The sequence below is a fragment of the Bombus flavifrons genome, chromosome 7 (genome assembly GCF_040668555.2).
Source record: "Bombus flavifrons isolate JBK064 chromosome 7, iyBomFlav1_principal, whole genome shotgun sequence".
Classification (NCBI taxonomy): Eukaryota; Metazoa; Arthropoda; class Insecta; order Hymenoptera; family Apidae; genus Bombus; species Bombus flavifrons.
Window position 1 is genome coordinate 6,266,496 of NC_138448.1, and position 11,475 is coordinate 6,277,970.

The 11,475-nt window shown below is 34.4% G+C and overlaps 1 protein-coding gene across 1 annotated transcript in view; it reads right to left on the bottom strand.

Moving 5' to 3' along the window:
- LOC138181585 (carcinine transporter) overlaps window positions 1-11,256 on the bottom strand; it is a 56,124-nt gene extending 44,868 nt beyond the window's left edge. Inside the window, exon 1 of the mRNA XM_069116524.1 lies at window positions 11,122-11,256. The gene's annotated coding sequence lies outside the window, so the exon portion shown is untranslated. The remainder of the gene's footprint in view (window positions 1-11,121) is intronic.
- Window positions 11,257-11,475: the final 219 nt, after the last annotated feature.

Below are 11,475 nucleotides of genomic sequence, written 5' to 3' on the forward strand. Positions count from 1 at the left end.
TACGATATTCATAACAAGTTTACCAAAGTACTTTTACCTAACGCCGCTTGATTTTATGTGATTATACTTGCAAAGTTCTGTATCGCTTATTATACAGTTTTGTTTTTATCAAAAGAAAAGAAAAATACCTCTCACAGGGGTAGTTTGCATATTTTGGTGGAGACTCGTGAGTATAAGTGTCGTTGTCGTTGAGGGCGATGCACTCGGTTGAAGTAGGCTAATGGGAACTTTCGAGTAGCCATCTTCATAACTTTTCGTATCTCTTGCGAACAGCTTCACAATCTGTATAACATTGCGGCTCTCGATATTCTAGAAGAAACACGAAATACCTTCGAACCGTTTAAACACAGAGTGCAACTGGCAAACTTTCATTACAAGATCAAGCTTAATTCCACTTGCCTCGATGGACGCAGGCTATCGTTAATTAAAATCCTCCCACCAATTTGTATAAATATATGAATATAATACGAAACCTTTTTAATGAACTAAAAATGACGCGAGATTTTTAGCAAATTTAAAAAAATAAAAGAATTAAGATTAAATGTAGACGTAGTCGAACCTTATTTCGTTAAGTAATTAGAAAAAGTACAGGAAACATAACTGAACATAATGTGGCAGATCCATCATGATAGATTAAAAACGTTATATTAAAAAAGCAATAGTACTAGCATAATTAATATTTTTGAAATGTGTAATTGCAGTTAAACTTTCATGTTATTAAAACTGTTTCTTCATTTAGCGTTGGAATTATATGAGCGTTTTTATCATCGTCTTGAATAACTGCACTTACACGTCTTTTTTATTAAGCTCTTCAGTTGTGATTTATTAAATTGTTTATCATTTACTGCTCATTAATTTGTATAACTACAATATCGTACATATTCAATATGAAATTCCATTACTGTAATTTATGGATAGGTTTTACATTACATTATTGCTGTTCCATATTGTAACAATATAACTGCATAATTTATGCAAATTAATGCAAACATTTGAGCAAAATATAATCCTCCAAAATATATCTCACAATGTCTGATACATGTATTATAATCATCAAACTATCAACTTTACAACCTAAAGAATATACAGCAGCCTTGAAGCTTCGTAAAAATGTAAGTTAATTTTTTCAATTAACTCCAATTTTTCAATCAACCATAATTAAACATTCTGCTCGTTTCAAACCTCGTTATATGTTATTCAAACCCAATACGAAAGAGTTTTCGTGTTAATAATTCGTATTTCATCGAAACGCGTAAATGTGGATCGCGATTCTAATCGATACATATTCGATTCTGAATTAATTAAAAAAATTAGCAGAAGCTCGTTAGGAGGAGTGCGCGCTTTCAAGGGAACTTTTTGCACGGCCGGGAATAGCGTCGCACCGCGGAGGTAGCCGATTCTTTCATCCCGGAAGCGCGCTGGAACTTGGAGATTTTATTACGAGCGTACAGTGATCCTCTTTAATTGCATCCGCTGCGAGGCGACCCTCGAAAAGCAATTTCGAGTGTACCGGAGGCTGGATTTATCGCGACCGGTATTCACTGTAAACAGCCAACGGCGTTCCTCTTAATTCTGCCCCTGGCTTCCGATTCTCTACCTTCGTTCTGTTGGCCGCGTTTTTTCTTTCGTTTTCGCGGCACCGTGAAACGAAGAAAACGTGCTTCTATCGTCGAGTAGGTTCTACTAATAGTCGATGCTCTATTCTTCCTTATTTATTTATTTCTTTATCTTTTTCATGATTTTTATGGTCCGGGATTAGGTAGCTACCGCGATTAATAAAATACGTAACAAAGAGCAAAGCGTAGAATGCAATAAGGCAAGTTAGAAACTTAAACAACGGTATCTATACTATGATACAACGTATGTTAGAATTAAGCAGGTAGCTTACGATATCATAATTGCTGATACAGATTAATATCTTTGAGAGGATAAAGAAGATTTTCGCAATGATCTTCGATGCTTCTGATTTAGACATGCTGCATCTCATTTGGCAGACCGAATTTAGTTCTTAATTTAATTTAGTTTTCATGCATTAACGTTGCTACGATTAAGAAGATTATCATCTACAAATAGGATAAAGTTATGAGAGTTTAGTATGTCGAATTTTAAATCTCATGAGAATAGCTTGCTTTCTCTGATCGGAAAGAAATGCTGGACTTTTATCGACGTACGTACGGATGTTATGTATGTTGGATGGAGGTGATTCTTTATTTTTTCTACCTATGGAAGGGACGTTTGTACTCTCTGGAGTTTTGTTTCTCATTCTACGTTTCTAATCGAATGGAAACCGGGAGTAAAGATCTAAAACACATTTAGCGCATGTCGAGATAAAGAGGTTTTTAAGCTACGCTGTTCCACAAGTTTCGAGCATCTAATGTGCTTCTTGTGTTTAACATTAAATCGCCTTTTGATCGCAATATCTGCAACCCGTGCGTACTGAAATAATTTACAAACATTGTAGAATCATATTTTACTTTTAATTCAAATTTTACCAAAATGTGTGACCATTCAATTTTTGACTAGTATGCAACTTTTTATGCACTTATGGGAGATTTAAACGCGAAACATAAGCAAAAATATATAAATAAATTCAAACTATAATACTCGTTATAATATCTATCGAAAAAATAATTATCCATGGAGGTTCCATTATTTTCAGCTATATTCGTAAAAATATGAATTTGCATAAAAATCTGTAATCTACCTTTGATGAAAACTAAATTGAAAAGGTAAGCCGAATATTTTACGTTTCAGGTCTGCATTGACAACATTTTTGTTTTGTGTGATTTTGTGACATTTATATTTCGGAGATATAAAATGTGAAATTAATATAAAACTTATCACGTGATATTTAGACTTCTATTAATGAAACGAGAATTTATGACTCCCCACTTTCTCTCTTTCTCTTTCTACAGTTGAAACTCAATCTGCTGAAATAGGAAACGTCACATAAAACTGTATATCATTCAGAAAGTAAAAACCACGTCGATTAATAACGTCACCATCAAGGTGTTAGCTAATCCGTGGCCAGGGTCAACGTAATAAGGCACACCTGAGATTGATGACAGCCGTTGATGTATCACTACTCTGTTATTATGTATTTCTGTAAGAATTCTATTGTGTATTCCATTGTTTCTCGATTAAACCATTCAACAGATTTATCTTAATTTAGTCTATTAATAATTTCGACGTCTCTTTTACTATCTTGATGAAAGATACATTGGCACATTTACGCGTCTTGAAGTGAGGTTTCCGGTTTATGCTGAATTTTATATATAAATCTTTTCTCTGTATTTTAGAGCTGACATTTTTCAGCATCCACATTCCCATACAAAAGTCTTCGGTAATCGAAAGACCATTTTTACTCGAACAAAATCTTATAAAATTTCAGCGTAGAGTTAACGTATTTCGTAACAAAACGATTAACATAACTGTTTTATTCTTGCGTAATAAGACAAAAAGTAACTACGATATAGAAACAAAACTGACCAATTCTATCGAGGTTAATTAATCGTTCCGTTTCTGCGAAATGAACGCTATCTACGTATTTTGATACGTAAAATTAAAAACTTTTCAAACATCGAAATTGATCAGTTCAGCTTGTCAGAGTGACTCTTACATGATTTATTTAAACAAAGAATGTCAATGTTTTCAAGACATGCGGATTACTTGGAAATGACTGTACATTTGTCATTTTCCCAGTGCCTGCTGGTATTTCTATTCTTTCTTCCAAGAGTAGAAGCTATCGTAACGATTTGTTATATTCGTTACATTAGCATGATCGATCGTGCGGAGCAAATGATCCACGTTTCGTGTATATACGCCCTCGTTACGCCGTGTTTTTCCCTAGTGATCGAGTGGATTTCATCATCGGTAAAATGGACTATATCAGACGTCGCTGACATTAATATTCAAGGTATTTAACGTTTAAAGACGCGGGCGTGTCGAGTAGTGCCTCTCGGTAACAGGCAATTCGATTGGCAAGCAACGAGGGAAAAAGCTGTTACACAATAAAATAATAGCCATTATGACTAATCGCGCGAGTGGAACTCGCGAGTATCGCGACCCTGACTAATTGTAAGCGAGTACGCGAATTGCGGTTGAATGGAACGTGCTGTCGCGTCCCGGAAACTCGAAAAAGTCAAAGGGAAACGCAATTTCGCGATAATGAATCTGGAATGTATTAATGTACATGGTGTCTCATTTTGATCGTTCCACGCAAACATATATCCTAAACTATACGTAATTCGAGAAAGAGCGTACAATAAAATTGATACGCTTTCAATTGGCCCATCTTACGACGTTCAGATAGATTTGTCTAAGTGGAAGCGTTTACGAGATTCTAAGATAACCGTTGTTTCTTCCAATTGAATTGTACGTTTTATCTTTTATACACCATCCGATGCACTTTTTAATTCTCTACGGAAAAGTATCAAGGTAGTTGCATTTGAAAATTCTTAGCTTAAAAGATATCTCATTGTTAATTTCATCAAAATTAAGCGTGTGGAGGACAAGAAACATATAAACGTAAGTGCGCTGTGTTATCTTTCCTTGTCTTTCATGCGATAAGTTTTACAAGGTTGAAGCTGGAATACCTTTTGAACTAATCATTTTTCCATTGAAGTACTCTAATACTGGTTTGTAGGGAATTAAAAAATCCATCGAATAGCGTATAAAAAAAATGTATGTAGAAACCATTTGAATAAACGAAGGTCACCGAAGAGATCTCGAAGCTATGTATTTTTCGAAGAAACACTTCTTTCCAATAATTTACGGTTTAAGAGATATTTGCCTGGCTCGATCAAGACGAGACACCTTGTATATACAGGCTGTTGCAAAAACATGATAGATGCAAGGATTTTGTTAAAGGGAATAAGAAATAATTTCGAAATACATTTAGCATTGTAATTATTAATATATTAATTTAGTATAACATTGTATTTATTATATCATACTATTTAATTAGGTCCAAGCGTATTAATTTTGGTATTTGGTAAAATTTCATATTAGGAAAATGAAATATAGAAACTCATTTAATTCTAAGAAATGGTTCTTTACTATTCACGTTCCTCGATCATTTTTCAGCATGGGAAAACCATGATTATTCAGAAGGAAATCTGAATTTACTTGAAGTAGTTCTTATATTAATAATTTAAACTGTATTTTTCCTTATTCCCATGAGTATGCCATTCCGTTCTCCGATATAGTGTTGCCAGAATTTCGTACAGGCGTAGAATTATAAGATCGACCAATACAGATTCTAAAATCAATGCTTTTAACGTAAAATCTAATTTTGTATTTCTATGTAAGGAGACTTAATTTACTTGTCTATAAACGATAATTCAGTTAACGCATTAACAGTCGTCGATGTAATGTAACGTTTTTTCGTAATTAAAGTACTTACTACCAGGTAAGACAATTATCAATGACTCTGAAGAATTTCCTGGATTTATTTGAATTAATGCTAGGAAACGATTAAGGTTTAATATTTGTAATTCGCGGTTTTCTATTTTAGGACTTCTGCAAAATTATTAAACGCGAGTATATTAAATTGCAAAGCGCTGTAGTTAAAGATCTATAATGTTTAAGAGAAAAAAAAGAAATAAAAAATATCGAGAGATTTTTGAAATCGATGTTCTTAATTTAAAATGTAATTTTGTCTCTTCTTATACTGACATTTAATGAGCTTAATTTACTCAACCCTAATGTAATTAAATTGCAACAACGAATATCTTCGCAATGTTATAATATTAATAATATATAAATATCGTAATATATATTTTTCCACAGTTTTCAATGTGTACTACAAGACCTTCATGTTTGTGACACACGGTATACTATTTGCCGCGATACGAACCGCATCGTTTTTGATTTTCGATCGATTTGAAAAGTTGCTATAACGTACAGTAACTTCGCTGTATATCAATTTAGTGATAATACGATTTTGATTTGTGCAGAGTACAAGCTATTTCAACAAGTTGGTAAAATTTATTATCATGTAATATGATTTGATACCGTAACGTAATTTAAAAGTTGAAGGATAGAATCGTGAGATTCTAAGATGATTAATAATTAGTCTTAAAGATACGGTCTTATAATTTAAAGATATAACAGCATAATGATACAATCTGTAATATAAATGAAGATTTAGGATATCTTAAACGTAAAACGCAGCTATAAAATGTTTCAAAATAGGAAATATCCAATGTTTTAGAATTCTAAACCACACAGTTTGAATCTTCAACAAAACTCCGATTTTTTGAGAAACCTTGACAATACGCTAGCTCTTATAGAAGCTTTTTAAAGCTATGTTAAAGGAAAGAATCAACAATTTTAACAATTATAATATTTAATATCATTCGCGTCACAACATTTAAATTTATCAATACACATTATAAAAGTCCAAGTAGTTGCGTAAAACTGCGTAAAAATCCTAAAGTATACGAGTTGAAATAAAACCGGAGAACTTTTGAAAAAACTTCGGACCTCGACGATACGCTATCTTTCACGGAAGCTTTTAAAGTTATCGCAAAGGCAAAAACCAACAATTTTAGCAATTACGCCATTTAGTATAGTTCGCGTCACGCCATTTAGATTTATCAATACACATTATGAACGTGCAAATAGTTGCACAATACAGTGTTTAACAATACTAAATCGCACAACTTGAACCTCTTAACGAACCATCGAACTCCTGAGAAATTCCTCTTGACAATAGGCTATCTTTTACAATTCTTTGCGAGTTATCTCAAAGGCAAGAATCAACAATTTTAACAATTACAGAAGTGTCATCCGCGTCACGCCATTTAAAACAATCTAACACTTGCGCGTGACAAGCGCGAAACTGGTGTCGCCAGCTCGATTTCCGGCAGACGACACGACGGCCAACTCACTTGACGCCGTTCATCTAACAGCGTTTAAGCTTACTTTAAAATCGATCGATCGCCTGTCGAACAATTGATTTATGGTGTTCGCGCCTTCCTATGTCAAATTCTTCGAAACGTGACGTAAACGTCGTGCAACATAGGGCGGAATGATGTCAATTGAAGAGAATTGCGCGAATTGAACGTTGTATACTCAGTTTCATCCAGCACTTTCGCGATGGAACACCGGTTTACGAAACCGTGGCATACAGTTTCGAATTTTCGTGGAAATTCGACGCCCACGAATAAAATCACACGGATAATCAAGGAGTATTGTGTCCAAGTGGTCGACGTTGTCGAACCTATCCACGGAATTTGTCGCTTTATATCCGTCGCGGATACAACCCGCGAATATGGCCGTAATCCTCTCGTTTAATGAGTTTCCAGATCAATGACGACATCCGTTATAATAAATCATTCGTTTTTTTGCACCACTATTTTTCATCGTCTGTTATTCCGCGCGTTGCTGAAGTATTGCCAACTGCGACGAACTATCGTAAACTGTGTCGCGTTGTCGCAAACCCCGGCTCATAATTATAAAACAACCCTAAAACTTTTAATACGACGAAAGCTGCCTGGTTGAATTTAGTAAAGTTATTTTTCCCCCTTCTTTTTTTTACTGCACGAATCAACCTACACTAATGAGAGCTTAAGACAAGACGCGTACAATCTTTATCTATTCGACATTTTACAACCGTACGAATAATCTCCTCGGTGGATTAAAAGACGTCGCGTTTCTTTTTTCAATTAAAAGAAATTGCCTCGCGATTCGTCAAATTCGGTTGATGAACAATTTTTGTACGATCTATGTTTGAAAACGAGCTCTTTAATTCGTTATTAACGACGCGTAATATATCGTGAATTGGTAGAATATATCGATGGTCATAACTTTCGCGAGGATGTAATTTTTACTGATTAAAAGGAAAGCTTGTTCGATTAACGTTAAAATATTCTCATTTTATCATTGTATATAAAACAACTAATTTTTTCAAATTCATTAGAACGGGAGGCTGTAATTGATGAGAATTTTTGGTGAAAATAAAAAAATGTGCAAACTAATTAAACTGTCAATAAATACGACAATTAATTGAATGACTCGCGCACCATATTTCCTTTGATCGAACGTGGATTTTCCATTCGCTCAGATGAAGTTGAAACGAATGGCAATGCTGCTAAAACAAAATACTTGTTGCGTGTCGCTTAGATTAACGAGTTGCAAATTCGTTGAACGCTGTAGCATACGGATAAGATGACTACTACATACATTCGCTGTCTCTGCTGCAAATTAATGCTACAGAGTGGAGTTTAAATTTTAAATGAGATAGGAATACAGAATAATTCCAACCTTCAGATGACATTAAAATTGACGTACATTACGAACAGAAAGTTTTGATGTAGCGCGATCCTTAGCATAAATCATGAAAATAACGAATCAAATATTTTTCCTCTTAATATTAAATGGAAATTTGTAAAATAATTGAATAGAGTGACAAATGGATTTCGTTTGACTATTGTCCGCGTATATTAATTATTTGAACAAATTTATAAAAGAGAGCGAGCTACAAAATTATCGTGGATGAAATATTTGTAGAATGAGGTGGGTAAGCAAATGAAGAAGAAATATTTGTATAAGAGAATGCAGTTGCAGAATAAAGTTTTCTCAATATTAATAAATTTTTGCAATAAAAAATTCAATTGAAAATATTCTAGGTGGTGTGGTGTACTAAGCGAATCATTAAGCGTATCATTAAAATTACTTTCCAAAGATCTATCCCGACCGAAAAGTTTCAGAAGTTAAAACAAGCTGTTCGGTGGTTTTAAAAACCCAATGTTTTTTCAATTAAAAGGTTCTCCATTTAATATTCTTCGATCAAGAAACTTGTCAATCAAAAATCAGATTTTTCAAAATGCTTTTCATCGATACGAAATTCAAATTAAAACGAACCATGTCAGCTATCGTAACTTTTTATCAGAGGGGAGAGAAACTAAACGAAACGCTAGGAAAATACAAGAGAAAAGAAATTACATGTCGTTTAAGAGTTTATCTCCTCTCGAGCAAATAAACTTTTCTCTCGAGAAATTCGTTGACTCCCACGATCTCTACGTCTCGAATTCTCGCGACTCTGTTTCTCGAGTGCCCTTGATCACGGCGCCAATTAACTTATTAAGAACCAAGTAGCAAAATAATACATAAAAATTGTGTAAACGCAACGTTACGATGAAAATTCTCTATGGCTGTAAACTTGAATCTCGTGTTTTCTTTTTTTAGACACAATCATCTTTTCTTCTGAATTTCTTTCTAGAAGAAGAAATGTTACGTCGTGTTAATAGATGGACAGAGACGATGCTGCGCAATTCTAAGTTGCCGTGATAATTTTCATAGTTGAAAATGGTAATTAACATCGTCTGGGCTTTCTTTGACGAGCATGTATGAAATTTTAGCCCGATGCAGGGCTAAGCTCGTGCCTCGACCGCGTTATGCAACCCAGTTTCGAAGTTCAGGAGGGACGTCGGTCAAACAATGGTGTAACCCGACCTATGTGGTGATTGCAATTAATCTTCTCAATTTATTTTTGTTGTCCCATCCCACGGGCTTCCTTGCTTTTCAGAATGTATCGATTTACCTGGAAATCGTAGCCGTGGCGAACAATCCAAATTCGATTTCAAGTTCCATTCGCTGGGACAATAGACCTGATCCGCCGTAGATTTTTGTTCCGTTTCTGTTTTGTACTTAAATTCAGGTAATTCTCTCACGCGAGACCATCTTCAGCGAAATATGTATTCTTGGAATTGTACACAATTTTACTAATATTATATTTGTTAGAAATATTTTTGAATATACGTAAATATTATTAGAAAATTATTGAAAGATTAATCCTATGTGTGCTATATCTCTATTCACGTGGAGGACTTTGTTTTGAATTTTCGAAGCGTCCATAACAATGTATTTTGTAGTGTTTTATTTTAATTACATAGGACTGAAGATATCTCTTCACTGTTCCTTTAGGTTTTCAAGTTAAGAAACGTTGAAAAATTCTTTATGAAAAATTAATAATTGAAATATTGTACCATAAGATTGCATGTTAAATTTGGTTTATTTCAATACCAAGTAACAATTTGTCAGATTAAATTCGTGTGAAGTTAAGAACATAATGAGAGTATAGATTTTTTTTATTGAGAGATCAAATTAAAGATTTTGTCACTATTGTTTCGAAAATTCTTCATCATTTGTGAAACACGTTCTCTCAGAATTTAAAATTGATCGATTTTCTAATGAGAAACAAACAAATTGTTTGGTAAATTTATTATCATTTATGAAATTCACAATTTTTAAGTCGACAAGGTTTCCTGGCATGAAATATACGACAAAATTACGTGTTATTTATCGATAGGATTATTTCTCCGCTGCCTCGGATTAACTCGAATTCACGCAGCTAAATGCAGCAGATTTTTCTCCGGTACACATCTTAATTGCACGTTCGTCGCGATTAATCACAGTTTAATACAATGGAATGAAAGATGCATTAATTATTTCTGCGAAACGTGCTTTCACTAAGCTAACGACTTACAGTTCTCTTATATTTACCCCGCTAAAACAAAGAAATGAAAAACCACCCTCTCAACACTAAGATTGCTAAATCTGTTAAAATGACACAGACCGATTTTTATAAATAAAATTCAAGAATTTAAGAGAAAGTCAGCTCAGAACTTTGTGTTCTGTTAGAAAACTTTTGCATCAGAATTCTATCGAACTGAAGAAAATTACCACTGAGAATTTATCGTTTCAAAACAAAAATCACTAGGAGTAATTCGATGTAGCCATAGCTTAACATTTTTTTATAATGTATACATATATTTTTACACATATTAAACCTTCATAATTCGAATACTAAAAGCCTGCAAGTAAAAGTGATAACATTTCCCTCGAGAATCATTACATAATATATCTAAGACAAACTTTTAACGACTCGATCAAGAATAAAGAAAACCGATAACCTTGAGAGAAAGACACCATATCATTTTCACTCTTTTAGAGATTCTCAATGAGAAATAGTCTGAACAAACTCTAAATCCAGAAGACTCGCTGCGTGCGTAAATGATGTAGAGACATCAGAGAGAAAGGAATCAAAATCGACACGTAGGAACGTCGGTTTTTAGAAATATTCCATCCAATGTACCGATGAAGCAATGTACTCACGGCAGGAATTCGAACGAAATCCTTTCTGGTCCTAGCCGCTACCGAAGAACAATGGCCGTGCAGAGGATTGCCACTTCACTCATCGCCGACTAACCTTGCACTAAAGCTCTGTCACCTCGCTCTGGCAACGATAACAAAACTTGCGGACGTAGTTCAGCATTTTAGAGGCCCTGCATTCGATCAGGGTACGTGGAGAGCGTGCCAGCGTGCAATTCTTCGCCACTTAGAGTGGGTCATTAACGATGCCCTCCACGATCTTTCGAAGCTCGCGTAATTCTCGTGCACGCGCTTCTTATCCTCTTTATTTTCCTTCGTTACGTTCACCTTCTTTGCTTCTTTTCTTCTTTCGATCGA